The sequence below is a fragment of the Amphiura filiformis genome, chromosome 20 (assembly GCF_039555335.1).
Source record: "Amphiura filiformis chromosome 20, Afil_fr2py, whole genome shotgun sequence".
Lineage (NCBI taxonomy): Eukaryota > Metazoa > Echinodermata > Ophiuroidea > Amphilepidida > Amphiuridae > Amphiura > Amphiura filiformis.
In genome coordinates, this window is record NC_092647.1 from 31,906,351 (window position 1) to 31,932,702 (window position 26,352).

The window sequence follows — 26,352 nt, forward strand, 5'->3', positions numbered from 1 at the left end:
TTCCCCTGATGCTACTGATTGTGTGTGCTTGAGAGAGGTCTCACTTTGTGCAATGTTTTAATATTTAAAGAATGTATTATGTGTTACTTTGTATGTGAGGTACACCGACTGTCCCCCGGGGACTGTCCCATCATCAGTGCTCAGTCGGTGGGCTTTTCATACATGATCATATTTTTTTACTGCCATTTATAAGAAATATTTCCTTATAAAAGTTATAAATGTCTTAATTGCTATATTGTGTATTAATTTACTCGATTTGGTCCTGCGCAATGAGTTGGGATACCTAATTTGACGTTGGAATAACACTTTTCCAGTGATGATTATGTCATATTTTCCATAATACTAGTTATACAATAATAAAGTTTGTGTCATTTTAAAGAGTAATCTATACTCTTTCCATCGCAATAAATAAATGCTTGGGAAAACAAGCCTCATCAAGTAAGATGTTAAGCCATTGTAATGTTCAAAATTTCCCATGTGTTACCGAAAGGGGTCCCAACTTATGGCACATGACCATTTATTAATTATTGTTTGATGAATGGGGGCTATGCGAGGTGCACTGTTCCTGCTTTCTTGGAGTTGTGATAGTGGGCCTCTCATTTCATGATTGTTGGACTCACACAATTACTTCCTAGCAGCTATGTTGGGAAATGGTTGTGTGAACTCAGAATTGTTTCTGCTCTGTGCTGAAGTTATGTTTTATTTGTTTCTCACATTTTGTAATTGTTGTTGCACTTATCTATTGATTGTTATTATTTGTACACATGTTGTGTGGGATGTATGGCTGTAGCTCTCAGGAGCCATATCTGTGCATCTACACTGTAAAACTCATGGTATGGTGTTTGGGGGTACGTATGCGCGGTTGTATACTGTCGTGTCCCAGCCCTTTGTTTGGATACGGTCGTGTGCATTTCACCACTCTGTTATGATCATTGATATGATTGTATGTTTTGTCTATAATTGATCTGGTTTGAATGACTTTGTAATGCTTATTTATTATTAATATGAACATAAGACAACTGCATTCATCATTTGCAATTTCATATTATTAGATGTCAAATTCATGTAAGTTTGTGACATCAAATTTGTCTTGGGTGTTTTATATTAAAATTATAATTGGTCATATCCTTACTATGTCAAGTGAATGGAGAATATCTGTAACAATTTCTGCATGTACATGTAAATTTATACCTGCATATCACAAAAACAGCATTTTGAGAAAATTACATTTTCCCATTTATGTAGATTCACTGAAATCACTAAAATCAACGTCAATCCAACATTGACCGAACTCTTAGTCCAAAAAAAAGTTTGTCTCCGGACCACACGCGCATAGCTTTTAAAATGAGATTTAGCACAATGCGCCAGTGCCAGTGCATTTTTTTAAATGATAAAATCATTGAAGTTTCCAAGAAAAATAACATTTTGGGCACAAAACAATTTCCAATCATTTCAGACAAAATGTCAAAATAAATACTCCAAAAACTGTATCAGAATATCGCTCTGAATATCGATCTATTGAAAGAGCATACAAGTCTTGGCTCTGTGATCGAAATAGCGTTGGGCCAATGTTGTCTTGATATCAAACTTGAATTGATGCTGACCGTCAGTGGCGTAGTGTGGGGCACAAGCTGTGTCTTGGCAATTTTCCTATGGGATTTTCTAAATTTTGCAATCGATAAGGGGGGCACTTGCCCTATGACGCTACATCACTGCTGACCGTCATTTTAAGGATGGCTGCTTGACGTTAACATACTGACCATAATGTAAGGTTGGAATAACAACGTTGACCCAATGTTAGGCTGACGTTCCCATTGCAACCATAATTTAACAATGGTCTAACATTGTCTTGGTGTCAGCTTACCGACCGTGACCATGCTGAACATTGTTAACGTTGTCTTGCTATCTTGGGAGTTGCGTATTGTTCCTGAATTGTAGATAATCTCTTTGACAAGGGAGTTCTGTCGGAGGGGGGGCACTCAACTTTGGAAGTGACGGTGATGTCTGGATAGGTTTTAGAAAAAAAGGGTCTTTCGGTGAGAACCTAGACACCGAAAAAGTGGGTGGGGTCTTTCATTGGGAAGGTCCCAAAAATGTCTTTCCATGAGACTGGAAATTTGTGATAAATATGACCAAAACAGGAGGTTAATCAGTGAGACTAGGATAAACTTTGGGACATGATTCATGTATATAAAATTATATACAAAATTTTCAAAAATTCATCAAAATTTGAAAAAGTTGCTGGGACAGCATTCAAACTTTGACTTACTTTTGGCGGACACACGTGTGAAAAAAATATTTCAGGGTGAAAACAGTCAAAATTATTGATTACCTGGTACTTAAATGTTTCTAGGGGTAAAATGTCACATATTTTCAGATTTTGGCACTTAAATCCCCTTATTTTCACTGATTTTGAGAAAAAAATCATCTTTTGGTCCAATTTTGGCCGAAAATGGCCGTTTTAGGGTGAGAAAAATGTTCACATGCTAATTTCCTGTGAGTGTATGAACATGAAAAGTACTGAGTAGTGCCTAATTGTTTATACTAATTATGTGACAAGGGCACATTTGTGATATTCAAATCATTAAATGGAATAAATATATTTCTTTATTTTTGTAACAGGGTTAGAAAGTTGGGGTCAGGGTGACCATTGATTTGAGAAAAATGCAATTTTCGCCTAATTTTGAGCTTGAAAAAAAAGCCATTTAACTCAATGGTATGAGCTATTGAAATGCTTTTTGTTCAATAGTTAAATAGTGGTATAAAACTTGACTCGTTTAAATGTACTGACAAAAATAAATTATTAATATGTTACTACCCCTAACATTTCGGCGGGTGTGAACAAAATAAAGGCCTTTCGCAAAAAAAAAATAATATAAACTTGCTACAGCCAAGACCTCTAGAGCAAGTTTATATTTGTTTAGCCCTGAGAGTCCCAGTTTTGAAGGACTTATTTTTTTTGCGACAAGTTTCGCTCAAATTTGAGGACTTGGGCAGAAATATGCCTGTACAGTGCTATGGGGAAAATTTTCAAGTTGATAATTATGCATCTTTTATGTCAGATTCAGTTTCTACACAAAATTTCACCCTAGAAAATGTTCCTTTAAGGGGTACTACACCCTGTGGTAAATCAATTTTGCATTTTCTCAAAAATAATAACACACTGGTAACAAATGTTATGTATATTATTGGGGCAAGGAATCCAATTACTACACTGAAATTTCAGTGACTCAAGACAAGCGGTTCAGTATGTATGATAGGAAACGAGGTACATCCTAGCGGTACCTTATTTCTTATTATAAATAACAAACCGCTTTTCTTGGGTCATTGAAATTCCAGTGTAGTAATTGGATTCCTTGCCCCTATAATATACATAACTTTTGTTACCACTGTTTTATTAGTTTTTGAGAAATATGCAAAACTAGACACACATTTATCGAGGGGTGTAGTACCCCCTTAAGAAGGATATCTTTCACTTCAAATTCCCACCATTCTGATCACCAAACGTAAGTCAAAAGCTTGAACGCTGTCCTAGATTAGCGACAATTTCATTCATGTTATGTTTGTGTTTGTTATTGTTATATGTGACATGGTTAACTGCAGGCCATTGTGTTGTTTTTGTCCTCGTTATATGTCACGATTGCAGACGAACCACAGAGTTACCTATTGTTCTTGAATTGTAGGTAATCTCTTCGACAAGGGAGTTCTGGGGTCCGTCGGACTAGAGCTGGAACTGGACCTTGCACCCAACATAGATATACACGAATTGAGACTAAATGAGACGAATTGAGACTAAATGAGACGAATTGAGACTAAATGAGACGAATTTAAACGAATCGAAGCGCATTGAATTGAAATGAAACATGAGTTGAACTGAATTGATAATGAACATGGCGAATGGAACTACCCAATTTATTCCATTACAATGTAAGTACATGTAATTTTAAATTACAATGATGTACCAAAGCATCATCTCAGGTAGGCAATCAAATAGACAAATAATTAGTAAAGCACAGTCAATCATAGGTCTACCATGTATAGCCAAAAATACCCAAGTAAGGCCTGGTAAATATTTATTATTAACATATTGATAATTTGAATTTCGTAATTTTACATGGGACAGTTACCAAACACATAATGAATATGGAAAATTAAACGTGAACTAGCTTTTTGATTGCATAACAATAATATTTAAGTAGATTTTAATTACAGTATGATATAGCCAAGTCAAGGATAGTAAAATAGCTAAAGATGATTAAGTATAGGCCTACCCAAGCAATCTCGTAATTCTTACATTCATGAAACATTAACCAAAAACCTAATAATCAACATGGACAATGGAACAATATAAGTACATGTAAATATTAATAACAATGATATACCAAAGCGTCGCCAAAGAATCAGGTTGGCCTAAACAAATTCAAGGAAAGGAAAACGATAATAGCAAAGCACAGTCAGTCATAGGACTATCCATACATAGCTAAAAATACGCAAGTGAAGCCCCGTTATGAGTAACATTGATCATTTGACTCTCGTAATTCTTACATGGGATAGTTACCAAAAACCTAATGAATATAGATAATTAAACGTAAACTATTTTTTTTAGGATACTAAATCATAGGCGAAGATGATTAAGTATAGGCGTACCCAAGCAATACACAATAACCCCGTTAATATACATTATTATAATTCTAATGCATCTTGTGATTCTTTCATGCTTACACCAATGGATATGGATTATTAGTCATGTAATACCAGATTTAATTAACTAAAATGCGTAGTTATATTTTCTGTACAAATTTATTGTTTATTATCAGATGTACATCATGATGTGTTTTCAAATATTAATTGTATCTCATGTATTTGATCTAATTTGTTGTACCAGCAATTAAAAAATAAATTCTCACCCAGAACGTCTCCTTTGCCTCTTGTGAGATTATCTTAAGTGTGAGTACATCGTGATACAGGAAAACAACGTCACTAAATTTATTAAAGTTGCGGGGGAAGAATCCGTTGTTTCAAATCAATACGGCATGATAGAAAACAATCCATGCACATGCTCGTTTTGTAACAAGTCAATCGGGACTTTGATAAATACAAATGGCGTTATTGAAGAATTCAAGCACCCTGGAAGTAGATTTGATTAGCAACACGAATAACATTAGGATTCGTAACGTACTATCTGCTAAAGTTGACCCTAGATTGAAAATATCGGCCGAGTTCTTTTACAGTGCACCAAATTCGATTATACTCAATTATCATTGATTCAGAGTGTATGCAACAATATTTCACATCTGCAGAAAGGTAAAAGACATTATCGCCGTTCATATTTCAAGAATTGCTTACTAATTTACCGAACGCATGTAAATAAGGCACATGGCATAAATTAGTTAATTGAGATATTTACAGTTTCATAATTATAAAGCAGTAAGTGTGGATTAAAATGATACCTTTGGGATATGTAGTTACAAAATTATTATCAGTCAAAGGTCATGGAACTTGAATACAAAATACAGAGAAACAAGCCTTTAAAGTTGCAGCATATGTAGAAAAAAAGACATTCTCTGTTTTGAACATGTTAACGTGGATTTCAGAAGATAAAATATGGTTTGAAAGAGATATCAAGGTATTTTCGGCCAAAAAATGAATTTTTGAACACCTTAATGACGATTTATAGAAGTACAGTAAATTTTACATTTGCCAACATCAGCCTCAACCACTGGTGTTCAGACACACAGTATATTCGACTGGAGTAACAATGTTAAACTTTTTTTAAAAAAAAAAAAAGATCAATGAACATAATTATTATAGAATTTACGTTCTGTATTGGGAGTTAAAACCGAATTTGAAATGTGACTTTGAGAATAAACCAAAACTCAGGCCTAATTATGAAATTATTTTAAAACAAATGCAAGTACAACAATAATGTGAACAACACGGTTCTATTTATTGTCTATGGGGTCTGTAGATTGGTTCCGTATGATATAAAACAACGTTTAATAAGCGTACAACCGACCCTGGGTAATGCTAAAATCTACATTCGTACTTGACAACAAATTTGAATATCTAGCGTTCTGTCTAAAGCTAGTGTTCTGTTGAAAGATAAAACGTGACAATTAACGGTTAGACCTTTTCTTCAGTCTTGACTCTTCGTGCAGTCCCGTTAAAGTAATTACTTCAAAAACCAAAGGTAGCTCAAAGTATATGTTGGACATTTTAAGTAGTTTCATCATAAAGTACTCCGATATATTTCATTCAAAGAATTTTCTTTTGTACATCAGTTAACATATTAATCCGTAGTTAAGTGTTATAAATAGTTATAGTTATAGTTTTTATAGTGTTCTATATTATTATTAAACTTGTTTGTTTAAAAGTTACATTTGTTACAATTAATTGCTGTATTCTTGTAGTTATAATTTTCTACTTTTACGTATTATAATAGATATCGTTAATATTTTGGCCGTTATATTGTATTAAACGTTTCATTGTTCGCGTTTATTAAACTTATACCAATTAGCTTAATCCATTTATTACTGTTTATTCATTTACATTATTTTTGAAAATGCCTAGACGTTCTGCAAAAGCACGTGCCAGATTGGCATTTCTCAAGAACTTACAGGACAATAATCATGATAATCCAGATTGTAAAATCGAATGTAGCGAATCTGTGAGCTTAATTAACAAAAAGCCGGATATGAATAGGCCTACAGGTGGATTAACATATGCAAACAGAATTTTGGCACATTTTCATCAAGGAGATGTCCAATTCAGCGAAGAATCACGAGCTTTACAATGTTCATGTAATGCATTAGTAATGTTATGCTATATACCGATTATTTCCCACAAATTGGCATCCGATGATTTAGACCAAATTTTGATATATGGCGACGAATTGTACAAGATAACATCTCGGGAACTAAATGCTAATGGCCAACTCGATCGTAGCAAGTATCTAAATAGTGAACAATTGCCGACGACTTGTACTTTTGGCAATTCATCTTTCCCGATTCGATATTTGATTCAAAGATATGGAAGATTAGACGCTACTACAGACAGCGCATTAGGACCACTTGATGTTGAATTACAAGATGCATTTCGTGTATCAAATTTTAACATTTTGATATTTGAACCTTATATGATGGCAATATATAAGGACATTACATCAGGACAATATGTCTTTTTTGTTTTTTATTCTCGAGATGAATTCGGTTTTCCAACATCAGAAGGAACTGCAGTTGCATTGTATTTTGAAAACTTTGAAAACCTTTACAACTTCCTGCTTCTCTTGTCTGAGGATTTGAATCTAAGATACAAAACTTTTGTCATTCAACCACTATCCATTGAAGTCGATACACATATATCTGCGAGTGATACAGACATTAGGTCTACCAAGACTGTTAATAAACCAGGATGTTCGGCATGGACTGAAGAAAATATGACACCGTTTAAAAGTAGCCAAGATGGTTGCAGTTTACCAAAACCAAGAAAAAAACTAACGAAACAACAAAATGGTTCCAACATAAACCAATAGAAGAACAAAATGAAATTCACGCACAAAAAAGGAAAAGATCAAAGGAGCAGTACTCATCACCAGAATACGCAGAAAGAAAACGACAAAAAACACGACTTCAGTCTCGACAGCAGTATGAAGACCCTGAAAAGGCCGACATAAAACGACAAAAATCACGACTTCAGTATGAAGACCCTGAAAAGGCTGACATAAAACGACAAAAATCACGACTTCAGTCTCGACTTCAGTATGAAGACCCTGAAAAGGCCGACATAAAACGACAACAAGCACGACTTCAGTCTCGACTTCAGTATGAAGACCCTGAAAAGGCCGACATAAAACGACAACAAGCACGACTTCAGTATGAAGACCCTGAAAAAGCTGACATAAAACGAGAAAAATCACGACTTCAGTCTCGACTTCAGTATGAAGACCCTGAAAAGGCCGACATAAAACGACAACAAGCACGACTTCAGTCTCGACTTCAGTATGAAGACCCTGAAAAGGCCGACATAAAACGACAACAAGCACGACTTCAGTATGAAGACCCTGAAAAAGCTGACATAAAACGAGAAAAATCACGACTTCAGTCTCGACTTCAGTATGAAGACCCTGAAAAGGCCGACATAAAACGACAACAAGCACGACTTCAGTCTCGACTTCAGTATGAAGACCCTGAAAAGGCCGACATAAAACGACAACAAGCACGACTTCAGTATGAAGACCCTGTAAAGGCTGACAGAAAACGACAACAAGCACGAAATCAGTCTCGACTTCAGTATAAAGACCCTGAAAAGGCCGACATAAAACGACAACATGTTCAGTCTAATAGATTAAAGAAATCATCAGATATCGATACTGTTATTGCGAATTTCAAAAAATCGTGCAAAGAAGACCAACAACTAATATACATATGCCAAATATGCCAGCGAATCCTTTTCAAACAACAGGTTAGAGCATTATATCGAGACAAATATAATGAGCGCATCCTACTCTAGAGTATACCAGCAAATATTGGAATTGCAGAATTTGCTCTTACTTCAGATAATGATAACCAAAATAAATGGATCTGTGAAGCATGTCATAGAAATATGTTATCAAATTCTGTTCCTAGATTAGCAACAGTAAATACGCTTAGCTTACATGAGCAGCCACCTGAACTATCTCAGTTAAATATGCTGGAAAGACATCTCATTTCGCCTGCCATACTATTCATGAAGATGATTTCACTTATAAAGGGTGCTCAAAAAGGAATCAATGGACAGGTTGTATGCGTCAAAGCTAATGTCGATAATACTGCTCGATGTTTACCAAGACTGCCAACAGAACAAAGTCTAATCAGAGTGAAACTAAAAAAGAAATTAGAGTACAAAGGACATCACATGTGTCAGGACATAAATCCAACAAAAGTAAGGCAAGCGCTTGTCTGGTTAAAACAAAACAATCCAGAGTATGAAAGTATTGATATAAATTTCGACGAGTTTGACACTATGTTAGACGATCAGTTACTTCGCAAAGAAGAACATCAGGCACAAAACGATGCGTTGGAAGAAACAATGTCGGAATCAAGTCAACACACTAATGCTTCAGATGAACTTTTCCATGATACCTCGAAGAACGATGATAAGTCATTCATACAAAGTACCGACTATGACGGAAGTTCTAGTCAATGTTACGATGACCACGTTAATGAGAACAGAGATCATGACTTCCATGATGATGATCTGGCCATTAGATTAACCTATGCAAACAGAATTTTCGCAAATTTTCATCAAGGAGATGTCCAATTCAGCGAAGAATCAAGAGCTGTACAATGTTCGTGTAATGCATTAGTAATGTTATGCTATATACCGAGTATTTCCCACAAATTGACATCCGATGATTTAGACCAAATTCTGATATATGGTGATGAATTGTACAAGACAACATCTCAGGAACTAAATGCAAATGGCCAACTCGATCGTAGCAAGTATCTAGATAGTGAACAATTGCCGACGACTTGTACCTTTGGCAATTCATCTTTCCCGATTCGATATCTGATTCAAAGATGTGGAAGATTAGACGCTACTCCAGACAGTGCGTTAAGACCACTTAATGTTGAATTACAGGACGCATTCCATGTATCAAATTTTAACATTTTGATATTTGAACCTTACATGATGTCGATTTATAAGGACATTACATCAGGACAATATGTATTTTTTGATTTTCATTCTCGACATGAATTCGGTTTTCCAACATCAGAAGGAACTGCAGTTGCATTGTATTTTGAAAACTTTGAAAACCTTCACGACTATCTGCTTCTCTTGTCTGAGGAACTGCATCTAAGATACAAAACGTTTGTCATTCAACCACTAGCCATAGAAGTCGATACAAATATATCTGTGAATGAAACAACAAACATTAAGTCTACCGATGTCAACCAAAATGAATCAGAATGTTCCAGTCATCTGGCCAGTGACAATATGAGTAATATTCAAGATCAACACAAAGATGATATTGCTGATGATGCAAATAAAGATAGCCAAGCTACTAAAGACAATTCTGATATAGATCCTATGATGATAGATGAGCCTTCCGAATATAACCCTCCAGATGCATCAGAAAATAATGTACAAGCGGAAACTGACTATGTTACAAATACCTCAGCACCACTTTTTTTGTTTTTACATCCAGTAGATTTTGCTCAATATGTTGCAGACAAACATGATGAATCAATAATGTGTCTTGCTCCTGGCGAAGGAAATATACCTGAAAAGGTTTTGGAAATGGAATCAAAGAGTTTTCCAACTGAATTTCCTGATGGCAAAAACACCTACATGGAAAAGAGAGAGAAAAAGATATCACCTTCACGATACTTTAATGCTCGCTTATTTTCAATGGACAACAGATTTGTCAGGAATCCGGAATACATATTTTTTGCTTTGTATGCAACAGAGGTTCACCAAATTCACTCCGGTATTTCTATCGCAATTAGAGTAGGTAACACTAAGACAGGAGGTAGAAAGATAACTGCATCTATGTTGCGAGACAAGGAACAAGTAAAAACCTAATCAAAAGGGACGAAGGATATAGATTCCTGACACAAATAAGAGGAACACCTGCTTATTGGGAAAGATCAAAGCGAGATCTGTTTGCAATGATACGTCAATTAGGAATCCCAACATTTTTCATGTCATTTAGTGCTGCAGACAGACGCTGGATCGAAATAACCAATGGTATCCTAATATCACAAGGCAAACCACCAATGACTGAAGAGCAACATAAGAACATGACATGGGAAGATCACTGTACTATCATCATGTCTAATCCTGCAGCAGCAGCCAGAATGTTTGAACGAAGAGTGCACACTTTAATTAAAGATGTAATGTGCTCATCAGCTAACCCAATTGGAAAAGTTGAGGACTATTACTACAGGACAGAGTTCCAACAAAGAGGTTGGCCACACATTCACATGATGGTATGGATTAAAGATGCACCGAAGTTTGATGAAGATTCTGATGAAGATATTACAGAGTTTGTTGACAAGTATATATCTTGTGAACTGCCCCTGAGACTGATGAAGAATTACACGAACTAGTGACCAATGTGCAACTACACAGTAAAAGTCATTCGAAATCATGTCGGAAAACTGGAAAAGTATGTCGGTTTAATTTTCCAAAACCACCATCCAACAGAACATTTATCTCCAGACCAGTTGAAGGGATAGAAGGAAATGAAGAAGATCTCGAATATCAAGAAGATCTTGAACATAGAAAAGAAGATGAGACAAAGGCAAAGGAAACTTTAAAGAAGATTTGGGAACTTGTCGAAGGTAACACTGACGCAGATTTTGAACAAATACTCCGTACCGCACAAGTTACACAATCTGAATTTGAAGAGTACTTAGCATTGGTTACAAGAAAAAACACAATAAACCTGAAACGACGTATCCAAGATCAATGGATCAACAATTACAACCCACACTTGATTCGATGCTGGAATGGAAATATGGACATACAATTCGTGTTAGATCCATTTGGTGCCGCCATGTACATGCTTTCCTACATTACCAAATCTGAAAGAGAAATGGGTGATTTGTTAAGAAATGCACAGAGAGAAGCAAGGGAATTAGGAAATGATGATGCTGTTTCGCAATTGAGAAAACTTGGAAGTGTTTATTTGCAACATAGAGAAATCAGTGTCATGGGCGCCATTTACCTAATCTGTAGCATGCCTCTACGAAATAGTACCAGAAAGGTCATCTTTGTTCAAACTGATTTGGACGGACACAAAATATCATTGCCATTGAAAGAGGTACAAGCAAACGCAGGGAAATCTGAACAAGTTTGGAAAACATCCCAAATTGAAAAGTATATAGGTAGACCAAGAACCTCAAAGTATAATAACATGTCCATGGCTAAATTTTTCTCCAGTCATTATCAAGTATCAGGCAAATCAGATAATATCAATGCGAATCCAGATGAATTAATTGATGACGAAACAGACAATGAAGAAGATAACGAAACAGATGCTGGAGATATTGAGCAAACTGAACCCGAGAATGAACAAGATGTACGTAATGACGAAACAAACAATGAAGCAGATAACGAAACAGATGTTGAGCAAAGTGAATCAGAGAAAGAACAAGATGTAAGTAATGAAGCAAGTAATGAGAAACAAGCAAAATCTTGCCAACGAAATAAACCAATCGAACTGCAAAATTGCTCCATCAAGATGAAAGAACGTACAAGAGGAAAGCCAGCTGTTATTCGTTACCCAAGAGTATCAGTTAAGAAAGATAGTGAGCGTTATCATATGAACATGCTACGCTTATATTTGCCACACAGAAATGAACAAATCAAGCCAAATGCCTTTACCAAATATGAAGATTATCATATGAAGGGTAATGTGAATATCAATGGCAAAAGAGCACGAGTCAAAGATATAGTTAAAGAAAATATGCAAGAGTTTGAACCAGCAACTGATCAACTAGATGAAGCATGGGATGCGATTCAACATGTTGCAGACCTTCAAGATGCATGGGCAGCAATCAATCCACAAGGTGAACAACAACGTCTGGATGACCAATTAGACCGCAATTTAGTTCAAGATTCAGATGATGAATTTGCCGAAATGGAAGTTCCTGAACTGCAGTCACGACAAAATATACATCAGGGAGATCAACCTAGATGTGCGATTGAAACATGCGATCCTGAAATAACCGAAGAACAAGCACAACACATGATGCGCCAACTGAACGAAAAGCAACGTCAGGTATTTAATCATGTTTCAAAATGGTGTGACGATAAAGCAAGAGATCAGAGTGTCGACCCATTTCAAATGTTTGTTACTGGAGGTGCAGGAACCGGAAAGTCGCATGTTATCAAATGCATTCAGTACTATGCAAAAAAAGTATTTGCACGCATGACAGAATCCGCCGAAGATATGACAGTCTTGTCACTTGCTCACCTTGGAACAGCTGCATTCAATATTTGTGGTCAAACAATCTGCTCCGGATTAAAAATTAATCCTAAATCTCAAAAAGAATACAAACCACTTGGTGAAGAATCACTAAACACTTTACGAGTCAAATATCGGCATTTGCAATTAGTAATTATAGACGAAATTTCAATGGTTAGTACAACTCAGCTGACATATATATTCGGACGGTTGCAGCAGATTAAAGGAACATATACTGACTTTGGCAATGTGTCAATCCTAGCAGTGGGAGATTTCTATCAATTGCCACCAATTAGCCCACCTACACCATTATGCTTTCCACACGACGAAATTTTGAAAGATATATGGAACCCACTCTTTCAAATAGTTGAGCTCAAAGAAATCATGCGCCAAAAAGATGATGCTATCTTTGCTCAAATGCTTAATCGGCTACGTGAACGGAAAAAGAAGCAACCACTGCAAAAGACAGACAAAGAATTGCTCGAATCACGAAGAGTTGAGGAAAATAATCTAACAGCGCCTTCTGATGCATTGCATTTGTTTTACCTTAACAAAGATGTTGATAGCCACAATGAAAGAAAACTTGCGTCACTGAACACTGAAATGTTCACCATTAAAGCTAATGACGTTGACCAAAGAGGTGGACGAATTATCCAAGTGCATGAAACGCCACATAGAACAACACGTGCAGATGATACTTCTTTAGCATCTTACCTGAAATTAGCAGTAGATGCTCGAGTTATGCTCATAGCAAATGTAGATGTTTCAGATGGACTATGTAACGGAGTTCCTGGCATAGTGAAAGGAATCGAGTTCTGCAATTCTCAAAATATGCCAATTGTTGTATATGTCAAATTTGACAGTGATCGAGTTGGAGCAAAAACACGAACTACCCAGTTTATTCCACCACACTATGCAGGATGTGTACCAATAAAGCCACGTAAAGAATCGTTCCAGGTTCGAGGTAGAACATTCACTACGACAAGAGAACAGATGCCATTGAAACTTGCATGGGCTGTTACTGTTCATAAAGTGCAGGGCCAAACGACAGATCAGGCAGTGATTTCTATGAAAGGTCTAAGAAAATCGATGGCTTACGTGGCACTCAGTCGAGTCACTCATCTTGAAGGAATGTATTTGATGGATTATGATGAATCCCGCATCTTTTGTAATGAAGATATCGAAGCAAACGTCGCCAAAATGCCTACATGTGATCTTTCCAAAGCAAACCCTTTGACAGAAATCGACCACAACACAAATTTTGTAATCGCTCATCACAACATACAGAGTTTACATCGACACATAGATGATCTCAAAAGAACCCAGAAATAAGAAAGGCCCATGTGATCTGTTTGTCTGAAACATGGCTTACCGACGACAGTAACCTCGACTCTGTTTCAATTGAAGGATACACATTGGAAGTAGTTAACTCTGGAAATGGTAGAGGTGTCGCTATGTATATTCAGAACGGCATCCGTTATACAGTAGTACCACTTTTCAGTAATGAATGTGATATACTTGCCATACGAACAAGTGGAAAAACAAACTTGCTGGTTGCGACAATATACAAGCCTATTGCAACAAGTACAAGCACGTTTAGCACAGAAATGAACAATATCACAGCCCAAATGGAAGTACTAGATACAGATTACAAAGTACTCGTCGGAGATTTCAATCGCAACTTGTTCAAAGAAACCATTTTACCCGCTTTCAGACAATACCATCAGGTCATCTCCAATTCTACCACCGCTAAAGGAACTCTGCTAGATCACATTTATGTCAAGCCCAAGCCCAAGCAATACCAAGCATCTGTAATGACAACATATTACAGCTACCATCAGCCAACATTTATTGCCATAACGTATTAGCAATTCTTTTCAGTTAAACCATTTAGATTTACAAACAAAGACGATTCCCTTGTACTGAAACATTACTATGCAAAAGCAAGTTTAAGAGCAGGATAACTGTTAACTTATGTCAAAATTAATATAAACCATGCACTTAGTAATGTCTTGCATGAGAATCTAAATTTTATATATCTTTTTAAAAAAGAATTGAGCTCAGTGAAACATCTTTATGTTAATCCAATTTTGTTATACGCAATAATTGTGACATAGCAGATGTTAATTAATATCTATATAACATTGTTTAATTTTACAATGATCTACGAATGTTTCATGAATCGTATTATTTAAATATTGTCTTTAATACTCGTCTTTAACAGTTTCAATACCTCATTTATCAAAAATAACATACATGAATCATGTCAATCAATTACCGAATTTCATCATACTATAACTTATATAATATAACGAACATCGTCATTCCATTGAACTACTTTTCAACATGTTCATATTCAAAGTGTAAAAAAATGCATTTTCATAATTTGTTAATGGTTCAGAGAATTGGTACACATATATGCCTCTATCTTAGTATAACTTTTAGAAAATGCAACGGGGCCTACAATAAAAAATTATAAGCCTGCGTATTTCTGTGACATAACCTCGATAATTATGTTGTAATTCTATTTATGCTTTCACATTGTCCGGCCTATTATACATGACATCATTATATCAGATAATATTGTAGTCGCTTTTTATTCACTTTTTTGTAAATTATATATATACCTTCACTTTGTGCAATATCAATAAAATATTCTGTTTATATTTTAATAATGTATTAATGTCACTCTGTATATAGCCTACTTAAAATAATTTGTCATGAGTCATAATAAATTATTTGCAATTATTGTATATACTATATGCTACATGCTAATCAATAATTATAATTGAGTCTTAGTTAAGACTCGTATGCCCAGGGTAGGGCAATTTGTGCGTAAGTTAGAAATGGGGCAACTTTGTCTTCTCTGCAGACAAAGTACACTGTTCTGGACCCCTTTCTATCTACAACAAAAATTGCACTAGTCAGAAACGAGTCTTAGTCTCCTACTTTGTCTTCTCTTGATTTGACAAAGTACAGTCTTGCGGGTCCTGGGCACTGAGGACGAATCCGCAAATCTCTTGCTGCTTCAAATTGTTTAGGAATATCATCATTTGCATAAAGCTGAACCACGTGGCTTCAGCAGAGTTGTGTTCGGCAAAACACGAACATCTATGCCCGTGACCCTACTTATCTCCTTTCCCTGCCCACAAACACAAATTTGGTAACCAACATTGCAACATGCCCCTTCTGCCACAAATAACATGGCAAAGTGATGCCACGTGCACACATACATTGACATTAGCCAATGTATTATGGGGTTTTCATATATTTTGGGGTCAAAGGTCATTAAAAGCTATTAAAGGTTCACAACACGGCTGTGTTCGTGGGTTAGACCACAGCTAAGTCTAGTTCTTCTTCTTTCTTCTTCTGGCAACAAATTTCAAAATGCTTCTTCTCTTACATGTTACATCCTACAATGACGTCACTTGCACATATGCATCGGCTATATCCAGTGTCTATAAGATGTTCACAAATTTAGGGTCAAAGGTCATTAAGGGGTCATTTCCGGTATAAAACCAAATATCTTCAAAATGCTTCTTCTGCCACAAATTACATAGTACGATGATGTCACTTACACATATGCATCAGCTATTACAGGTACACAAAAGTTATTCTCCGATTTTGGGTCAAAGGTCACTAAGGGGGTCATTTCCGGTCTGAAAGCTAAACATATTCAAAAAATCACTGTTTTTACAAAATACATAGCAGAGTGTTGTCATTAGCACACATGCATTGCTACTAACCAGGGTCTTTAAAGTGTCTACAGTTTTGGGGTCAAAGGTCATTAAGGGGTCACTTCCGGTCAAAACCCAAAAATCGTCAAATATGTTCATTTTTTTTATCTCAAAACGTAACCAGACCAGAGTGACATAAACTTCATATATGCATTAGTGTTACTCGATGTATGCACGGTATTTTTATTATTTTGGTCAAAGGTCATTTAGACGTCATTTCCGGTTTGAAGCTAAATAACTTCAAGAATTTTTATCTCCATAACTAAGTATAGTAGATTTTTTTATTTAAACTGTAACAATACATTTTCTCGGTGTATATGAGGTTTTTTTTATATTGGGGTCAAAGGTCATTAAGAAGGTCAAAACATCAAATTTGCACAAAAATGTTTAAAATTACGGAAAAGTAGCTGTATCTCAGCCTATGGAAGACGGATAAAGCCCCTACATGCTACAGTGATGCACCATTAATGGTGTGAGATGTCCATAATAGCCGGTCAAAGGTCAAACTTTAAGACGGGCATTTCCGGCCCCGGCTAGGTCCAGATCTGTAGCCAGATCTAGTTTCTTCTTTCTTCTGGCAACAAATTTCAAAATGCTTCTTCTCCTACATGTTATATCCTACAATGACGTCACTTGCACATATGCATCGGCTATATCCAGTGTCTATAGGATATTCACAAATTTGGGGTCAAAGGTCATTAAGGTGTCATTTCCGGTATAAAACCAAATATCTTCAAAATGCTTCTTCTGCCACAAATTACATAGTACGTTGATGTCACTTACACATATGCATCGGCTATATCCAGTGCCTATAAATTATTCACAGAATTTGGGTCAAAGGTCATTAAGGGGTCATTTCCGGTCTAAAAGCTAAAAATATTCAAAAAATCACTGTTTTTACAAATTACATAGCAGAGTGTTGTCATTAGCACACATGCATTGCTACCAACCAGGGTCTTTGGCGTGTGTACAGTTTTGGGGTCAAAGGTCATTAAGGGGTCGCTTCCGGTCAAAAACCAAAAATCATCAAATATGTTCATTTTTTTTTTATCTCAAAACATAACCAGACCAGAGTGATATAAACTTCATATATGCATTAGTGTTACCCGATGTATGCACCGTATTTTTATTTTTTTGGTCAAAGGTCATTTAGACGTCATTTCCGGTTTTAAGCTAAATAACTTCAAGAATTTTTATCTCCATAACTAAGCATATTAGATTTTTTTAATTTAAACTGTAACAATACATTTTCGTGGTGTATATGAGGTTTTTTTTATATTGGGGTTAAAGGTCATTAAGGAGGTCAAAACGTCAAATTTGCAAAAAAAATGTTTAAAATTACGGAAAAGTAGCTGTATCTCAGCCTATGGAAGACGGATAAAACCCCTACATGCTACAGCGATGCACCATTAATGGTGTGAGATGTCCATAAACTTTAAGACTGGCATTTCCAGCCCCGGCTAGGTCCAGATCTGTAACCAGATCTAGTTCTTCTTTCTTTCTTCTTCTTCTTCTTCTTCTGTCAACACTATGATCAGCCATCGTAGCCACATGCTTTCAGGCATGTTGACCATACTTGGTCAGTATAACCGTTTGGTGGTGCCACAGATGTCACATGATCAACTTCCGGTCAAATGTCATCCACTTCCGGTCAATGGCCAAAACTTGGATTTTCACTAAAATGCTACTCCTCCCACATATTACATAGCACCGTGACGTCACTTACACACATGCATCATCTATAGCCAGTGTCTAAAAGTTATACCACAAAATTGGAATCAAAGGTCATTAAGGGGTCACTTCCGGTAAAAGTCTAAAAAATTTGTAAAAAATATTCAAAAAATCACTGTCTTTACAAATTACATAGCAGAGAGTCGCCATTAGCACACATGCATCGCTATTATCTAGGGTCTTTAGGATGCCTACAGTTTTGGGGTCAAAGGTCATTAAGGGGTTACTTCCGGTCAAAAACCAAAATTATCAAAAAAGTTTAAATTTTTTTATCTCAAAATGTAAACAAACCAGAGTAATATACCCATCAAACATGAATTACTGTTACATGGTGTATGCATGGTATTTTTTATTTTGGGGGTCAAAGGTCATTAAGGGGTAACTTCCTGTTTTAGCTAAATAACTTCAAGAATTTTTATCTCAACAAGTAAACATAGTAGAATTTGTTAATTAAAAGTGGAACAATGCATTTTGTCGTTGTATATAAGGTTTTATTTTCATTGAGGTCAAAGGTCATTAAAGGGGTCAAAAGGTCAATCATAAATTTAAAAAAATCATAATCCATGTATATGTTCCGATAAAGCTGAAAATTCACCAGGAATATTCCTTATGACATCCTAAGCACTATGTAATATTTTTGCGGGGTCAAAGGTAATTAAGGGATCACTTCCGGTTCTCACAGATTCGGAGTCATAACTCATTTGTCACTGCTGGCTGTGCATCCTCGCGGTCGCAGGCGAACGCAATCAGATCTCGTTTACATTATTGATTTTTATTTAGGGTCAAAGGTTATGAGGGGTCACTTCCGGTGTTAAACAAAATACCTTCTAAAATACCTGGCGGTTGTGCATGCTCGCGGTCGCAGGCGACCGCAACCAGATCTAGTTACACAGCCGTGACGTTAGTCACGGCTGTGTCTTTTTTCTTACAGGTTCTTTCTTCTTTCTTCTTTCTTTACACAGCCGTGACGTTAGTCACGGCTGTGTCTTTTTTCTTACAGGTTCTTTCTTTCTTTCTTTCTTCTTCTTCTTCTTTCTGCCGACCACTACATTTGCTCTAGCACTTACATGCTTACACCTATTTTGACCTTACTTGGTCACAACCATCATTGACCATGCCCCTGTATGTCATATGAAACTCGTGGGGTCAAAGGTCACGCAGGGGTCATAGAGGTCAAAAACGTGATTTCAACTCAAAATGCTTCTTCTCTCACAGATTACGTAGGACAGTGACACCACTTGCACACATGCATTGTTATTATCCAGTGTCTATGGGGTCCTCACAGATTTGGGGTCAAAGGTCATTAAGGGGTCACTTCCGGTATAAAACGAAAAAACTTCAAAATGTTTTATTTGCTAAGAAAAACATAGGACAGTAAAGATATGTTCACACATAAATTGTAGTTACCCTGTGTATATATCGTATTTTTTTATTTAGTGTCAAAGGTCATTAAGGGGCCACTTCCGGTATAAAACGAAATACCTTTAAAATGCTTCTTCTCCCACAAATTACGTAGGACAGTGACACCACTTGCACACATGAATTGTTATTACCCAGTGTCTATGGGGTCCTCACAGATTTGGGGTCAAATGTCATTAAGGGGTCACTTCCGGTATAAAACGAAAAACCTTCAAAAATTTTTATTTGCTAAGAAAAACAGGACAGTAACGGTATGTTCACACATGAATTGTGGTTACCCAATACATACGTGGTATTTTTTTTATTTGGGATCAAAGGTAATTGAGGGGTCACTTCTGGTCTGAGACGAAAAACCTTCAAAATGCCCCTTCTGCCACAAATAACATAGCAAAGTTGTGCCACGTGCACCCATGCATTGACATTAGCCAATGTCTATGGGCGTTGTCATATATTTTGGGGTTAAAGGTCATTAGGGGTCAAAACACGGCTGTGTTCGTGGTCTTAGACCACAGCTAAGTCTAGTCTTCTTCTTCTTTCTGCCGACCACTACATTTGCTCTAGCACATACATGCTTACACCGATTTTACCCTAACTTGGTCACAACCATCATTGACCATGCCCCTACATGTCATATGAAACTCGTGGGGTCTAAGGTCACGCAGGGGTCATAGGGGTCAAAAACGTGATTTCAACTCAAAATGCTTCTTCTCTCACAGATTACGTAGGACAGTGACACCACTTGCACACATGCATTGTTATTATCTTGTGTCTATAGGGTCCTCACAGATTTGGGGTCAAAGGTCATTAAGGGGTCACTTCCGGTATAAAACGAAAAAACTTCAATTTTTTTTATTTGCTAAGAAAAACATAGGACAGTAACGGTATGATCACACATAAATTGTAGTTACCCTGTGTATATGTGGTATTTTTTAATTTAGGGTCAAAGGTCATTAAGGGGCCACTTCCGGTATAAAACGAAATACCTTTAAAATACTTCTTCTCCCACAAATTACGTAGGACAGTGACACCACTTGCACACATGAATTGTTATTACCCAGTGTCTATGGGGTCCTCACAGATTTGGGGTCAAAGGTCATTAAGGGGTCACTTCCGGTATAAAACGAAAAACCTTCAAAATGTTTTATTTGCTAAGAAAAACATAGGACAGTAACGGTATGTTCACACATGAATTGTGGTTACCCAATTCATATGTGGTATTTTTTATTTCGGGTCAAAGGTCATTAAGGGGTCACTTCCGGCCTGAAACGAAAAACCTTCAAAATGCCCCTTCTGCCACAAATAACACAGCAAAGTGATGCCACGTGCACCCATGCATTGACATTAGCCAATGTCTATGGGGTTTTCATATATTTTGGGGTCAAAGGTCATTGGGGGTTACAACACGGCTGTGTTCGTGGTCTTAGACCACAGCTAAGTCTAGTTCTTCTTCTTTCTGCCGACCACTTCATTTGCTCTAGCACTTACATGCTTACACCGATTTTGACCTTACTTGGTCACAACCATCATTGACCATGCCCCTACATGTCATATGAAACTCGTGGGGTCAAAGGTCACGCAGAGGTCATAGGGGTCAAAAACGTGATTTCAACTAAAATGCTTCTTCTCTCACAGATTACGTAGGACAGTGACACCACTTGCACACATGCATTGTTATTATCCAGTGTCTTAGGGGTCCTCACAGATTTTGGGTCAAAGGTCATTAAGGGGTCACTTCCGGTATAAAACGAAAAACTTTCAAATTTTTTTATTTGCTAAGACAAACATAGGACAGTAACGGTATGTTCACACATAAATTGTAGTTATCCTGTGTATATGTGGTATTTTTTATATTTAGGGTCAAAAGGTCATTAAGGGCCACTTCCGGTATAATACGAAATACGTTTAAAATGCTTCTTCTCCCACAAATTACGTAGGACAGTGACACCACTTGCACACATGCATTGTTATTACCCAGTGTCTATGGGGTCCTCACAGATTTGGGATCAAAAGGTCATTAAGGGGTCACTTCCGGTATAAAACGAAAAACCTTCAAATTTTTTTTATTTGCTAAGAAAAACATAGGACAGTAACGGTATGTTCACACATGAATTGTGGGTACCCAATTCATATGTGGTATTTTTTTATTTGGGGTCAAATGTCATTAAGGGGTCACTTCCGGTATAAAACGAAAAACCGTCAAATTTTTTTATTTGCTAAGAAAAACATTGGACAGTAACGGTATGTTCACACATGAATTGTGGGTACCCAATTCATATGTGGTATTTTTTTATTTAGGGTCAAATGTCATTAAGGGGTCACTTCCGGTCTGAGACGAAAAACCTTCAAAATGCCCTTCTGCCACAAGTAACATAGCAAAGTGGTGCCACATGCACCCATGCATTGACATTAGCCAATGTCTATGGCCGTTTTCATATATTTTGGGGTCAAAGGTCATTAGGGGTAACAACACGGCTGTGTTCGTGGGTTAGACCACAGCTTAGTCTAGTTCTTCTTCTTTCTTTCTTCTTCTTCTTCTGTCAACACTATGATCAGCCATCGTAGCCACATGCTTTCAGGCATGTTGACCATACTTGGTCAGTATAACCGTTTGGTGGTGCCACAGATGTCACATGATCAACTTCCGGTCAAATGTCATCCACTTCCGGTCAATGGCCAAAACTTGGATTTTCACTAAAATGCTACTCCTCCCACATATTACATAGCACCGTGACGTCACTTACACATATGCATCATCTATAGCCAGTGTCTAAAAGTTATACCACAAAATTGGAATCAAAGGTCATTAAGGGGTCACTTCCGGTAAAAGTCTGAAAAATTTGTAAAAAATATTCAAAAAATCACTGTCTTTACAAATTACATAGCAGAGAGTCGCCATTAGCACACATGCATCGCTATTATCTAGGGTCTTTAGGATGCCTACAGTTTTGGGGTCAAAGGTCATTAAGGGGTTACTTCCGGTCAAAAACCAAAATTATCAAAAAGTTTAAATTTTTTTTATCTCAAAATGTAAACAAACCAGAGTAATATACCCATCATACATGAATTAGTGTTACATGGTGTATGCATGGTATTTTTTATTTTGGGGGTCAAAGGTCATTAAGGGGTAACTTCCTGTTTTAGCTAAATAACTTCAAGAATTTTTATGTCAACAACTAAACATAGTAGAATTTTTTAATTAAAAGTGGAACAATGCATTTTGTCGTTGTATATAAGGTTTTATTTTCATTGAGGTCAAAGGTCATTAAAAGGGTCAAAAGGTCAATCATAAATTTAAAAAAATCATAATCCATGTATAAGTTCCGATAAAGCTGAAAATTCACCAGGAATATTCCTTATGACATCCTAAGCACTATGTAATATTTTTGCGGGGTCAAAGGTAATTAAGGGATCACTTCCGGTTCTCACAGATTCGGAGCCATAACTCATTTGTCACTGCTGGCTGTGCATCCTCGCGGTCGCAGGCGAACGCAATCAGATCTCGTTTACATTATTGATTTTTATTTAGGGTCAAAGGTTATGAGGCGTCACTTCCGGTGTTAAACAAAATACCTTCTAAAATACCTGGCGGTTGTGCATGCTCGCGGTCGCAGGCGACCGCAACCATATCTAGTTGTTTTTGTTTTTTTACTCTTTGTATGATGAATATTAAATATAATCATTTGTGGGAAAAAATAGGAGAAAAAAATTACTTATTTTTTAGTGCAGGTTGGCCCCGACCAGCGTAGCTATAAGCCTGACCACCGGTGGTGGTGGGGGGAGCGGGTTGAAGGTAATGTATACCGGTATGTGCCATGGTTTGGAGGGATTTGGGCAAAAGTGTCCTTAAAAGCGCCCAATTAGAGCCCCCCCCCCCTCCCCATCACTTCAAGGTGTGACTCCTCAGACACATTGGGGCAATTACATATTTAGGTATATTATTGCACAAATGTTAAATTTAAATTAGTGTTACAATCCCAAAATGATGTGTGTCATCAGTGGCATAGCCAGGGGGCTTTGCCCCAGATAATTTTCGGGATTTAGGGATAAAATGGGGATGACAAAGAGTAAAGTGTCATTAAAATGACTAAAAATGGGGACTGTCCCTTCACACTGAAAGGCTGGCTACGCCGCTGCATGTCATGATCTACACATATGGCCACACTGAGTAAATTCATGTTGGCAGTTTTGATCAGATCTATTTAAAAACATAAACATGTCAACATATTTTCTATTTAATTTAAGATTTTTAATATATTTATTCTTGTTATTATTTTTTTGTTTTACAGGGGCTTGCAACGTGCATGATGATTTGGAAAATGGACCTGTTAATTTAAATCGAAAGATGAGAACATACCATACATATTCTTGTTGATTATTCAATGGACTTTTCAACCAATGTATTTGTCATAAACAATTCAACTATCAATAATGTATTAATTAATAAAGTGCGTACCAGCATTCAAGAATTGATACTAACTTCAGCAAGTATAATCAAGGATACAGATCATTGAGGACCCAGTATGACCATGAACTTGAAGTTGTGTACCAATTCATGTTTTTTGCTTCAAAAGTGATGGAGAAGGGTTTGTGGGCAAATTGAGTCATTAAGGGGGTACTACACCCTGAGACGAGGTATATTTGTCTCAGACTACGCCCCTGTCCAATTTTGTGTCTATTTTTTTATATTTTTGCATTTTTCTCAAAAATTATAGCGTATTGGTGACAAGTAAGATATATATGTATATTATAAGGGCAAGGACTACAACTACTCCACTGGAAATTTTATTTCGGCACAGACAGCAGTTGTGGAGTTGCAGTCAAAAATGAGGGAAAACCAGTATTTGATCAATAAATCAATAACTACTTGCATTGAGTTGCTGAATTTTCAGAGCAATAGTTGTAGTCCTTGCCCCTGCAACATGCATATCTTAATTGTCACCAACACACAATTGACAAGGGGTCTAGTACCCCCTTAAGATCAAAGGTATGATTATCACTTTTTAATCAAGTTGTTCCTCTGGTCCCAAGGAATAAAAAGGAAATAGTCATTGTGACGTGGTATATCGAAAGGAGACTGGGCGGGATCGTAAATGGAGAAATAGGGGTGATTTTTTCACAATTTGGGTTTGTTGCAAAAGTGTACCCAAATTGGTGATGTTATTAATGTTTAAAATACTGTCATAATTTCAGACCAGAATATAACTGGCATTTTGTATTAACCCCAGATATCTTTCAAGGTCATTCCTACTCTCAACATTGTCAACAATATTTTTAAAGGCCGATATCTCAATTTCCAATTTTATAATACCACTTACGAACTCAATATCTTCGCTTAGGAATGTCCATTGTGGAAAACGGTGTTGTGGAGCAAAATATCTGTATTGTAAGACACTCAAATTGATAACTTGCCCAAAAGTGTCTCTTTCTGATATTCCATGTCACAATTATATCTCTAGGATGCCTAATTAATGCAGTATAGGTCAAAGGGTATCCTTTGTTCAGACATGGGCAGGGCTAGGCTACCTGATAGAGACTCACACATTCTGGCACCAGCTTTCTCCCACTCTCACACCAAGGTAGTAAAATCACACATACACCAAGTTATATATATGTAGTAAATATCATACCAAGGTTAAAATCTCACACATGAGAGGGTTATGCAATAATTATGTGTACCCCAGGGTGGCAAATTGGGGGCAAAGATTTTTTGGCAGGCCAAAGGGGGGCAAGCTTTTTTGGCAGGTCGAAAGGGGGGGGGTCAAGCAATTTTGGCAGGTCAAAAGGGGAAGGGTCAAGCAATTTTGGGCACAAATATTTTGGGCACCATTTCTAAAAGGTGTACTAGGAAAACATTTGGTACACTTTCATTAAAAACTTTGCAAAGATTTTTTGGCACATCAAAAGGGGGGGCAAAGGTTTTTTGGCACATCAAAAGGAGGAGGGGCAAAGATTTTTTGCCATGGCCGGGGGGGGGGGCAAGCAATTTTTGGCAGACCACTTTGATAATTCACCACAACAGGGGTACACATAATTGCACAGCCCCTTAGAATCGACCAGTCCTGTTGTTGCTATGCGCCTCCGATGGGGGGGTGTATCGCTGGTCTGGTCTTGTATACATGCTATTACCTTCCTTCCTTGCCTTGCATGTATAAATTTGCATTCATTTTCAAATTTCAACACAGAAGCAAATTCAAGCAAAATAATAATGTACTTTGTAATTTATTATTGTTTTCATTGTTTAACAAAGACAAGATTAAAACAACTATCACTGTTTGTGTTAAAGTAGTAATATCAACTATGCAATACTGTAAAAGTGGAAATTTTCACGCTACATTTATTTTCGCAATCCAAGCTGCCATCACGAAAATATTCCTTGTGTATATAGGGCATAGGCCAATGTAAGGAAACTCAAAATCGCAAATTTAAAAAACAGGGAACAGTTCAAAATTAGCAAAACCTGAAAATGTATTGTGCTAAAATGTCCACTTTTACAGTGCATGTAATCAGATTCAA

At 36.7% G+C, this 26,352-nt stretch overlaps 1 long non-coding RNA gene across 1 annotated transcript in view; it reads left to right on the plus strand.

Annotated features, from left to right (window-relative positions):
- The window catches only part of LOC140141832 (uncharacterized), a 43,171-nt gene extending 18,597 nt beyond the window's left edge, over positions 1–24,574 (plus strand). The window contains exon 3 of the long non-coding RNA XR_011857466.1: positions 24,126–24,574. This is a non-coding gene — a long non-coding RNA (uncharacterized lncRNA). The remainder of the gene's footprint in view (positions 1–24,125) is intronic.
- Positions 24,575–26,352: the final 1,778 nt, after the last annotated feature.